The sequence below is a fragment of the Podarcis liolepis genome, assembly GCF_965112155.1.
Source record: "Podarcis liolepis genome assembly, chromosome: 5".
Classification (NCBI taxonomy): Eukaryota; Metazoa; Chordata; class Lepidosauria; order Squamata; family Lacertidae; genus Podarcis; species Podarcis liolepis.
In genome coordinates, this window is record NC_139556.1 from 30603662 (window position 1) to 30615883 (window position 12222).

At 40.6% G+C, this 12222-nt stretch overlaps 3 long non-coding RNA genes across 3 annotated transcripts in view; 1 reads left to right on the top strand and 2 right to left on the bottom strand.

Annotated features, from left to right (window-relative positions):
- LOC310706646 overlaps window positions 1-11954 on the top strand; it is a 37420-nt gene extending 25466 nt beyond the window's left edge. Inside the window, exons 9-12 of the long non-coding RNA XR_014525996.1 lie at window positions 7756-7899; window positions 8746-8827; window positions 8955-9497; window positions 11654-11954. This is a non-coding gene — a long non-coding RNA (uncharacterized lncRNA). The remainder of the gene's footprint in view (window positions 1-7755; window positions 7900-8745; window positions 8828-8954; window positions 9498-11653) is intronic.
- Window positions 1-12222, bottom strand: part of LOC310706671 — a 276435-nt gene that overhangs the window by 33887 nt on the left and 230326 nt on the right. The gene's annotated exons all lie outside the window — the stretch shown is intronic.
- LOC310706696 overlaps window positions 1-12222 on the bottom strand; it is a 59490-nt gene that overhangs the window by 19431 nt on the left and 27837 nt on the right. The window lies entirely within an intron of this gene.

Genomic DNA, 12222 nt, shown 5'->3' on the forward strand with positions numbered 1-12222 from the left:
GATTTGTTGAGATAGACATTCTCCATTCTTGTGGAGGTGGAGGCAATGATCAGGGCAGTAAGAGAAGATTGCAGTAAAGTACTCAGAAGTTTGGCTACACTGTTGTAGAGCATTTCAAAATTGCCTGGAAAAAGAAGTTGTTGGCAAGAACTAGTAGTCTCTTCAAGTGACATGCCCAAGCATTGCACTGACATATTGATGCTTTGCTGTTCCAATATTCAAATGAAAATGATAAATAGTTGCCCATTTGAGGGACTGGGCCTCGGGAAAATTCTTGTCTGAAATAGTAGCGGGCTGCCAGATGTTGCTTTAAGCAGTGTCGTTTTGTTCTTGTCAGCTCATCCAGTTAATGGAAGCAATTTTGGTGCACTCCCTAGAGCACCTCATGTATATGTCAAAAATAATTTGCATGTGTTGGAATGAAATTAATAGAGTTGATTAGGTGGAGCATATTTCTTGCGTAAGGTTTCACACGGGGTTTTCTTCAGCAATGTGAGAAGTTATTCACGTCAGCAGGTACAAATCGGTGCTTTGTGGCCACAGGCTAGAGAAGGGATAGGCAAGTGGCAGTATGCAGGGCACATCTGGCCCTCACAGCAATATTGTCTGGTCCCTGGCAGTCCTGACGAATTTTAATCAAGGCGTGATCAAAAGTTCTCAGCTTCACTTGCAAGGAAAAGAAAAGTTCCTGCAGTAAGACATACAGAAACCCCACACATAATTAGTTCTCCCTCTTGGATTTTGTACATACTGTGTAAATATAATTTTATGACAGACTGCATAACTGGGAAGCCTTTACTGCTTGATGGTGCCAATTTTATTAGGGAGTCTGCCCATTTGTGAAGGAGTCTAGACAAAGCACATTTTGAGCTTCTGGACCACTGTCTAGAGAACAGAATGAGCCCTGAAAACACAAGCCATCCCTTTGAAACATGTGCATCTAAAGTGTTTTCAGTGTACATAGCAAAGTGTACGAGTAGCAAATGTGGGTATTATGCAGTTAAACCTGCCAAAGAGCTTCTGATTGGGAAGGGGTCCTTGTTGAGTATGCACACAGTGGCAAATGAATGTAAATGGCAATTATACCTAGCAAAAGCTCTTGTGTGCTTAAACAATAATTTAATTAACTAGAGTAAAAATAACAAGTCAACAATTTCCACTAAAAAGAAATTAACTATAAAATGAAGTTCCACAATAACATATAGCTCACAATAAATGCAACTCATGGTGGTGGAAATTATGTATTTGCATCTTGAACAAAATGAAAAGACTTCAGGCTGATCTTTTCTTCTTTTTGTTGTCTCATATATATGAAATCTGCATGCCTCACCAGTTTAGCTCTGTTTTGTAATTTACGTAAAGGTTTTGAAAGGCTATAAACTGAAACGAAATGGCAACTTTATGAATCTCAGCATATTTGCTATTAGTTGCAGTTTTAATATTTGTTGGCAACTGGCATTTAATGGGTTTTGTAAAAAAAAATAATGACAAGTTTGCACTTTCCCAATCTTGCCATGATCCAAAGACCCTTACAACTAGTTCCATGTTCCCAAGTGGGGTTTGGCCTGGCATTTGTCAAACAGCAGCTGCCCAAGCTGCCTTACCTACAGTAGCTGAATATTACATGTATTTAGTAATTAAGAGTCGGTGTGGTTGAATAGTCTGAGCATTAGAATTGGACCCATGAGGTTTCTCTGCTTCGTTGGGGACTCAGTTCTCTCCAGTTTGAATGCTCGGTCCCTAAACTGGTAACCCACTAAAGAAGGATGTCAGAGTGAACACAGGGATATTAAAGCATTCTGAATGCTAGAAATATGTTTAAATCATCGTATATCTGGTAGCAAAAATGTCCACATCATTAAAATAGCAAAACATAAAGAGGACTTCTCTGCCTGAACCCATCTTGTAATAATAAATTGCTAGTAGCTGGGTTGATAATCTGATGAAGTGTCTCCTCTCAGTGAAAACAGTTGATTCAGGGCTTGATCTAGTCCTCTAGCTGTAATCTTGCAGGAAAAATAGATTTGGAGCAGAAAATGCATATTCAAATGAGCCATTTTCTTAATAAAAACAACAACCCTCAGAGCAAAGCCTGATTCACAAAATCCTTCAACATTCCAGGAGTAGGCAACAGCAACAAATCTATATTCTAATGATTGCCTCTTTCCAACACATGGGAGGAGGAAAGGAAAACACAACAGGCGACCAGTATGCCGTCCAGGTGGAGCAGCTTTGTGGCAGGCGAAGCCTTCCCCACTAATGTCATTCATTCATGAGGAAGATGCCCAGCCAACCGTGAGGAGCAGCAGCCAGAGCTCCTTCCCAAATATGCTGGGGAAAGCAGACACGATGTGAAATTGTTAGATTATGACGAGGGCAGAAAAGTGGAGATGTTTGGATGAACTGTGAGAGGCACACAGAAGGGCTCGAGAGGCTGTAAATTGATTTCATTTCATTTAAATATTTCGGGGCCACTTTTCATTCCAAATCTCAATGTGCTCTACAGTTCAAACAAAACAAAAGCAACAATACTATGAAACATCATTTTAAAAAAGCCTCCGCAGCAGGCAGGTTAATTAAAAGCTGGCACCCTGTGATTTGGAAAAGCCTGTGTAAACATACATTTTTAGCAAGAGAAACAAATTGCTGTTGGTGCCTCCTGTATCATGGCAAGGAGATCGTAGTAACACCAATTTTTTTAAAAAGGATCTGGAAAACTACAGGTCAGGTAGCTTAATGTCTGTTCCAGTGAAACTGGGGCAAAGCATTGTAAACAATAAAACAACCAAGCATATAGAAGAACAAGTGTTTCTGAAGGGGAACTAGCATGTTTGCAAAGGCCAGTTCTCTGGCTCAGTAACCCTTTAGAGTTCTTAGAGAGGATCAGCAAGTGATCCAGCTTACATTATGCACTTGGACTTTCAAAAAGCTTTTGATGCAGTCCTTAAGATTCCTGAAGAACCTTGGTAGTCATGGAATAAGGGCACAAATCCTCCTATGGATCAGTAACTGTTTAAAGAGCAAGAAACAGAAAGGAGAAATGAATGGACTTCTCCCAATGGAAGGAAATAGGAATTCCCAAAGATTGATACTGGGACCTGTGCTTTTTAACTGATTCATAGATGAGTTGGAGTTTGGGGATGAGTTAGGTAGTCATGTCTACCAATGACACCAAATTGCTGAGTTTGGTAAATGCAAAAAGGGATTGTGAGGAGCTCTAAAAAGATCTCTCCAAGCTAGGTGAATGAGTGTTCAAATGGCAAATGGGATTCAAAATAAGCAAGTATAAAAGTGATGCACCTTGGGGCAATAAATAAATCCTAATTACCTTATGCAGCGACTAGCCAGGGAAGAGATATTGGGCCATGGTGGGATAGTTCAACGAAAATGTTGACCCAGCATGCAGCAGCTGTGAAAAAGGTGAACTCCAATCTAGGGATCATCAGGAAATGAACTGAAAATAAAACTGCCAAGATCCTAATTCCATTATACAAATCTATGAGACAATGCACTTGAAATAATGTGTGCAGTTCTAATTGCCATACCTCAAAAAAGACATCATAGAGGTAGAAAGGGTGCGGTAAACTACAACCAAAATAATCCGAGATGTAGTGACTCTACTAAGAGGAAACGTCATGGGATTTAGATTAGGAAAATGGCACACAAGTGGGGACATGGTAGAGGTGTATAAAAATGGATGGTGTGGAGGAAGTAAATCAAAGCTCTTCTCCCCCTTTCATAATACTAGAACTTGGGGACAATGAAGTGGAAAGTTGAAAGATTTAGAACATATAAAAGGAAGTACTTATTCACATAGTACATTGTTTAACTGTGGAGTTCATTGATAAAGGATGTTGTGAAGGCCACCAACTTGGATGGCTTTAAAGGGGGTTAGATAAATTCATGGAGAATAAGGCTACCAATGACTACTAATCACGATGTCTGTGGGCAGCTCTACATGCGTCATTTATTGCGTTAAAATACATTATTAAAATGTATAAAACCAGAGGGTGCTGCAGACCAGCAAACCACCAGCAATGGGAAACTGCCTTAAAGGTTTTGAACATTATTAAATATAACATTCTATAAGATCAATGTAGATCCACCCTGTGTCCTACCGCCTGTATCAGAAGCAGTATGCTACTTAACAGCAGTTACCAGGGAAGTCTCTCTCAACTTCTCATTTTTTCAAGCTTAAATTCAGTTTTCCACATTAGTGGTGGGGGGAGTCCTCATACAAATTCTTCAGCATTTTAGTGCAATTTCCCCTAATATGCAAATTTTTGTATGCAGCTTTCCCTACGCATTTTTCTATGTTATTTTCTTGAACATATGCAATTTAATGCACATTTTGTACGCTTCACTTGGATGCAGAATGGCACTGAAAAATTCAGGGAAGTGCCAGTTTCAAAGGACGGCTGCTTTTCAGTTTGCACTTTGTTTTAAAATTGTGCACTAGAATCACCTTTAAATGCACATTGCACAGTATTTCTTCCCCACCCTTAGTCACTGCCACCATAGGTAGTGTTCAGGGATGATGGTTGTTGTACTCCTGCAACATCTAGAGTGTCACAAGTCCCCCACCCCTGCTGTACCCTATAGTGAGCATCCATTTACCTCTGCATTTTCTATCGCTAGCTAAATAAATACAATTCCAGGAGGCCAGTTAGCGTTACATTTTCTGTTGGCAGGAAATGAATACAGTGCACAAAGCGGAGGTAGAATTGGCATCTTTCATAGAAAGGGATGGCAGATGTAAGAAGTGGATGGATGTTTAATTATGCAAATAGAGTTCTCAGATCTGATAATGCAGTGACATGAAACTGTCTTCACTGCATAGTCTAAAACATATGACGAGGAAGATTTTATCCCTAGGCTCTGTCTTTGGAAGGTTTTTTTTAAAAAAGATATATTCTAGAAGTGCTGGTCCCTTTAAAAGCACCAAGAAAAATACATCTGAGATTTTAATATGCCTTGCTGCTGCCAAGCCCCATTCATAATGACAACTGAAGTAGGCAGACAGTTCTGTCTCCTGTGCATTTATTAATTTGAAGAGGAAAAAAAATGTCAGTGGGAAAGTTTTATAACTAGCTCTAGGAGATTAAATTTTGTATAAAATATTGGGCCCAACTAGGCCTAACTTAAAACTCTTATCAGTCTGATTAATTTGAAAGGGTAAGATTTAATCTCAGTTGATTAAAAACAACATGGCTGTACCAATCCATTGTCATTTGACTCCAGTTCAAATGTACCCCAAGAAATCCATACAAATAAAATACCTGGCGGAAGTAATTAAGCACAAAACCATTAGCAGGTTAGAAAACGATGTCTTTACTAGAAAAGGGGTCTCAATATAACAATATTGAGTTGTTGGGGTCCACAATACCCCGACGTAAAGGACAAAAACCTACACAAACAATACGTGATCATTATACACCTTTAGGCACCAGGCAAAAACATTACTTTGACTGATTAGCATCCTATATGCTTTTAAATGTATTTGTGGGAGAGGGGGTTATTGGTTTGGTTTATTTTTGTTCTTGTTTTTATTATGTATTTTGTGTTTTTGTCTTGTATTTTTATGCTGTGAACCACCCTGATATCTTCAGATGAAGGGCAGAATACAAATTTAATAAATAAATAAAAATTAAAGATCTAACTGATCCCACTGGTTTTTAAACACACCAAAAATGTGTCATTAACGTACATAAAATATAAGTTTATATGCAGCTTATTTGTCTGATTATCACATCTGTGAGAATTTTCTGAGGCGTAAGAACATTCCTATAATAAAGTGGACCTGGACTGGATCTTGTTGAGGAAATATTCACCTGTAAACTTTGAACCCAAGTGCCACATGAATTGAACACTTCAATGGACCTCTTGTGTTTCTTGCAAAATTGCCCAGTGAGACTGTGGTGACTTTAAGAAAGACTTGGGAATTTGGGAGCCTGAACTCAATAAGCCTAACTGCTAGCATGTGACTGTGATTACACTATACCTATACAAGAGTAGGGAAGAACTTTAATATTAAGGGTCATAGCATCAAACTTAGTCGGAGTGATTTGGGCACCAGTGGGGAGGATACATCAGTCACCAACAGAAAAAGGTTTGTATTAATCCTATGTAATATAATTTGAATGCTAGTGTTGTTTGTATGAAGGAGAATAAAAAGAGGTTTGTATCAACTTTAATTAATTTAATCTAAGCACTTTGACTACATGTTTATACAGTGGTACCTCGCAAGACGAAATTAATCCGTTCCGCGAGTCTCTTCGTCTAGCGGTTTTTTCGTCTTGTGAAGCAACCCTATTAGCGGCTTAGCGGATTAGCGCTATTAGCGGTTTAGCGGCTATTAAAGGCTTAGCGGCTATTAAAGGATTAGCGGATTAGCAGCTAAAAGGCTATTAGCGGCTTAGCAGCTTAGAAAAAGGGGGGAGCGAAAAAAAATCGGAACACTTGCAAGACGTTTTCGTCTTGCAAAGCAAGCCCATGGGGGAAATCGTCTTGCGAAGCAGCTCAAAAATGGAAAACCCTTTCGTCTAGCGGGTTTTCCGTCTTGCGAGGCATTCGTCTTGCGGGGCACCACTGTATAGTCTACCTGATTGGGTCAGCAATAAGGCTAGGGGTTTATCAGAGAGGAAAACCGGTAATTGATGGGAGCTGTTATGTATAAATATATTTGCAGATGTATAACCAAAGAAGCAAATAATGCAAGGCAGATAAATATTGGAAATCCTTATTATCTATCCGTGAAGCAAGTTTTGTAAAATAGTAAGCTCCTGTGAAACTTTCCACAATGGAGAACATGTTTTAGAAAATGAAAAGCTCCTGTAAAAATAACAAGATAAAATTTTGTTGGAGCAAATCTCATTGTAGTAATTTATAAGCTATGGCCTGCACAGGTTGTTTTCTCCCTCTCCCTCTTTTTGCAAATCAAGCAGCCTAGGCACAATCACCATAATTCACAATGCCAGGAGCAGAACAGGCAAAATAGTTACATTAAGCACACTGTTGCTGTGATGTTTTGTAACTGCATCACTCGCACAGATGGCACTTCACTCTCTTTTTTTGGTATCGGCAATGGCAAGCCATTCCAGTTCTGAGACCGATCTCCTGTTGTCCCAGGCAAGCTGGCCTCAGCCCAGGGTTTATTTGATCAACTCTCTTCTAGGAAAAGACATCTTTGGGGATGCTGACAGCATTGTGGGTTGTTCGGCTTCTTCCTGTATACTGTCTTATTGTACATTTTAATTAAGGATGTTTTAATGATACTGTGGGTTTTAATTATGGATTGATGTTATAGTTGTAAACTGCTTAGAAGCCATTTTGGTATATGTTATATAAAACAAATTTCCCTGGAAATTACACTTTCTGTTTATTTTCTCATGTGTCAGTCTAATCCTTCAAGAGCAGAGAAAGGTGAAAGAGCAATACTTTCCCCACTTTTCACCTTTATATTCTTTGGAAATCTCACATCAGCAGCTTGAGTGGGGAGCCAAACCTTGAAAAGTATATAGAGTTGAAATAAGAAGTAGGAACGAGTGTCAATCTTCTGTACTTCCTCTTTTACCTCCATCTGCACTTCACAGTTCCAGATTTCCAGATCTTTGCCTAGGCAACAGACTCTGGCCTTGCTTGTGACTCCTTAAGGTGTTCCAAGTTTCTCTGTGTGCCTGTTCTCCCTCCCCGTCTCTCTCCCCATATCCACTTCAATCCTCTGCTGTTTTCATGCTTGTTCTAACTCCCTTCCAGGTGGAATTTTCAGTTTTGATTCTGGTTTGCTCTCAAGTCAGTCCATCAAACATTCCCCCTGTGAAACTGCTCCGATGTCGTATGCAATCCTAATCCTTCTGGGCTTCCTACTTCAGCTTCCCGCATGCTCTGCTACCAGTAAAGGTAAAGGTAAAGGACCCCTGGGCAGTTAAGTCCAGTCAAAGGTAACTTTAGCGTTGCAGTGCTTATCTTGCTTTCAGGCCAAGGGAGCCAGCGTTTGTCCACAGACAGCTTTCCGGGTCATGTGGCCAGCATGACTAAACCACTTCTGGTGCAACGGAACACCGTGATGGAAACCAGAGCGCATGGAAACACTGTTTACCTTCCCACCGCAGTGGTACCTATTTATCTACTCGCACTGGTATGCTTTCGAACTGCTAGGTTGGCAGGAGCTGGGACAGAGCAACGGGATTTGAACCGCCAACCTTCTGATCAGCAAGCCCAAGAGGCTCAGTGGTTTAGACCACAGCGCCACCCATGACCCTTTAAAAATCTCACACCCAACATGGGGCTGGAACCCACAACCCTGAGATTAAGAGTCTCATGCTCTACCGACTGAGCTAGCCGGTGTTAACACTATTTTCCACCCCCTGGTATGTTGAGCTTCACCTGCTGTCTTAGTTTGAGGCAGGCTTTCCCTCTTGACTTTTCCTTCTTCTCTTGAATGCTTGTTTCTCAATTAGGTCAGTTAACCCACTCCACACCCATCCCCTCAGAGTGCTCCAACTTTCATATTGCAAATGCATTCAGCACATTAATTACTTATCTTTAATCTTCTTAGCTAATAATCTTATATAAAGCTTGGCTCATCAGTCCCTTTGCTATCATTTGCTAAGCTGAAAAGATACCAAATGTTCCATTGTGAAGTGTGTGTATAGATTTCAGTATACTGATAGCTGTACAGCAACCATAATTCCAGCACACTGACACTGGACTAACACAATTTTACTTGTACTTGACACTTGACAGGGGAATGGGAGTCGGCGTGGCATACAGATGAAAAATAGACCTTGATCAGAGACAGATGTGTTGAAATGGAAAGGGAGAAAAGGTCTGTTTATTTGTCTTTACAAACATTGCTTGCGGGACTGCTCTTCTTCCGCTCTGTGTATGCAGGTCTCATTAGGAGAATTTTGCAGCAGGGAAGGAAGGTAATTGCATACATTTCAGTTTTCCAGGAACAGACTCTCAGCTCTAATGGAATCATGGTTTTGATGCACTTTCCTCAGCTTTCTGACTCGATGAGAAAAAGCAGTGACTAGACTGGAGTGTTTGGCGTCACCGGCACATTACTCATGAGCCACAGAACTGCTCTTTGTACCCAAATCATATTGCTTGCCCTTCTTGGAATCTGCCATTTCTTCCTTCTTTAGAGGAGACAGTCTGTACTTCCACACTGCTACTGTTAGTACAGGTTTGCAGTGTCAGTCTGAATGATATTTGTGGGTACCTTCCAGCTATGCCTTGAGGCTTCCCTGGAAACCTGATGTGGAGGCAAGATCTGTTAGAGTCTATTAATGATGTGTGCTCTTCCATCCAATGCTGACATTATACAGCATTGGGTCTAGCATAGAGCAAAACAGCCTTCTGTGTTTCCAGCTTCCAGAATCAGTCAAAACTTACGAACAGAAAGCTCCCCTTGGCCTATTGTTCCACATCCTTGATGGGAAAAGGCCCAACAATTTGCCTCTACACCAACAGAGCTCATTCTCTAATAACCGGTATCTATAAATTTTACATAACACACAACTGTTTATTGTACATCATGTTAGATACCATACGACTATTAATTACGTATTATCAACCTATTTATTTGATTTAAGAATGTTATATCTATCTCATGCATTATTGTAAACACTCATGAATATCCACTAATCACTACCCTCCATAATCTTACATTCATAACAACAACAATAATAATTAATATTATTTATTTATACCCCGCCCATCTCGCTGGGTTTCCATTGATGAGCCATAATACAATGCTTTCCACCAGAGAACTACAAGTGAAAAACTTGAAACTCAAAGGGTGTCCCAAATCAACCTAGAGGAGAGTGTCCTATAATCAATACCCCCCCCCCGTTCCACCCAGGCCCCACTAGCACCACATCAGCCTATATACTGCCATCGACAGTCTACCCCATAAGGGCACAATAGTAGACACGATAGCCCCACTGCTAATACCTCAGGTCAAGGTGTAGCAAGTGTGAGGGAAGAGATTGGCTACATTTTTAATTATAAAAAACACGAAAAGCACTATGAAACCCTGCATGAAGGCAAATTTAGTAGTAAAATAGATAAAGAGTATCTCTTTTAACAATGCTCTGGGATACACGCGCACCACCCCTCACCCTCCTCAACAACCAAATTCAACCTTTATAAACTAAAAGTAGTAAAACAGAGGAGGTAAGTTGTAACATGGTAAGTGTACCAAAAGGTGTGCTTGGACTAACAAAAAGTAGCTTATTTAAAGCACCCAGGTTACAACTAGGAGATGTCGCACAACCACGACTTTTTTGAGCCCCCAAATAAGCCGACTAAACCCCTACAAAATCACCTAACTATACATTAAACCAAACCATTTACCTAGGTTAGTAAAGTAAATGAGATTAAACACCACCACCCAGCCTTATAAGTACCGCAAGGGAGCAGTGAAAGAATAATGAAAAACTTTAAGCAACGCATAGCAAAGATAAACTGCTGTACCTCCTGCATCATGGTCTAGCAAAACACTATCAGACAAAGAGAACCTTTAGCCTGACCTCCCGAAACCAAATGAGCTATTTTTAGGCAGCACTAAATCAGAGTGCACCCGTCCCTGGAGCAAAAGGGTGGGAAGGCCTAGAAAGAGGGGTAAAAAACCAATCAAGTTTGGTGATAGCTGGCTGCTCCACAAAAGAATTTAAGTTCAACTTTAGGCGTAACATGAACTAACCACTAAAATTCCATTTCTAAATCTAAAGAGAATTAATGGGGGTACAGCCCCATTGAACCAGAATACAGCCCGAACGGAGACCCTTTTACCCCTTTCCCCTACCATAGGCTTCTAAGCAGCCACCAAAATAAACCACGTCATAGCTGAACCAAAGCAAATCCCAACAATCCAACCACCCTCCCAATCCATACCTTGAGTTATTCTATAATAATATAGACGCACCAATGCTAAAACTAGTAATAAGAAACAATTCTATTTGCACTCCTTTAAATCAGAATAGAAAAAAAAATGCATTGACAGTCATTTATTATTTTCCCAAGGCGTCACAGTAGCTGCTCATATACAGTGAAGTAAATTTGTGGTGTAAAATCATCCTATAGAATAAGACACGGCTGTTTTTATTACATACACACCTGCTGTAAAATCACTGCCACTATAGCCTCACGAATTGACATCTTTGGTTTGATTAGGATCCTAGATGGCTGGCTCATGGCAGATCGTCTTGCCAAATGGAGACAATCTTTGCACTCTGATCTTTTTCAGAGCATCCCTATGCCCGCCTATTCAGAAGCAAAAGCCCCACTGAATTCAGTGCGACTTAACAGATAAATGAAAAAACTTAACAGATAAATTAAATTGAATTGCACTCTTAAAATAGTTTAAATGTACATCAGCATAAAGGAAAAAGCAACCTTTTGGAGCTGGTTGCTCATGTAAGTAATGTGGGTTTTTGCTGCCGAATGAAATGAATGACTTGTAAAGCAAGCCTGCCAGTTGCCTTTATAATTTTGGAAATAATAAATAAAGGATCTACCCATGGCAATTTAAACTTGATGTGAGTAATGAACTCAATAAGGTCAGCGGCTGAGGGATGTGGGGTAGGGATTTAGCATCACTTGTTTCTATTTTAAAGGTTATTTCAAGTTTTTCCCCCTCCCTAAGGGAAAGAAACGCAGAGAAGCTGGTCCTGTCTGGAACATCAGGAGTGAGACATTTGTACATACGGACTGTCAGTATAATTGTCAAGCTAAATGAAGCTGTCCCTGGACTCTGACAGTCTTGTTAGAATGGGCTCCAGAAAAGCACCATGAGCAGACAGTCTGGTGAAATAAATATGAACAGGGAATGGATACTGGGTGAGTGTTGTTTCTAAATAGGCTTTGGCTGTAAATAATATGTGCAGAATGGCTTACCCCTTTCCCAGGTGGGCGGCAGTTGTGGCCCCTCATGTTTGGCCACCATTCCCTGAGCATACAGGTTTGGGCCAGCCATTTAGAAATTCCCCTGGCCAGCCAGGTCGCAAGGTAGGACTGCCCTCCAAAAAGTCAAGTTAAACTGGTCAGAGCCCCTCCTAATGGGCAGTGCCTCACTGGCTGATCGGGTATTTATTGCTCCCATGCCCAATCAGGCAGGGGCACGTAAAAGCCAAGAGCAGAAGCAGAAAGATAGAGCAGCGTGGGACAAGGATCAGCAAGGGGCAAGTAGCAGGTAGTGGATGGGCAATTTCTAAG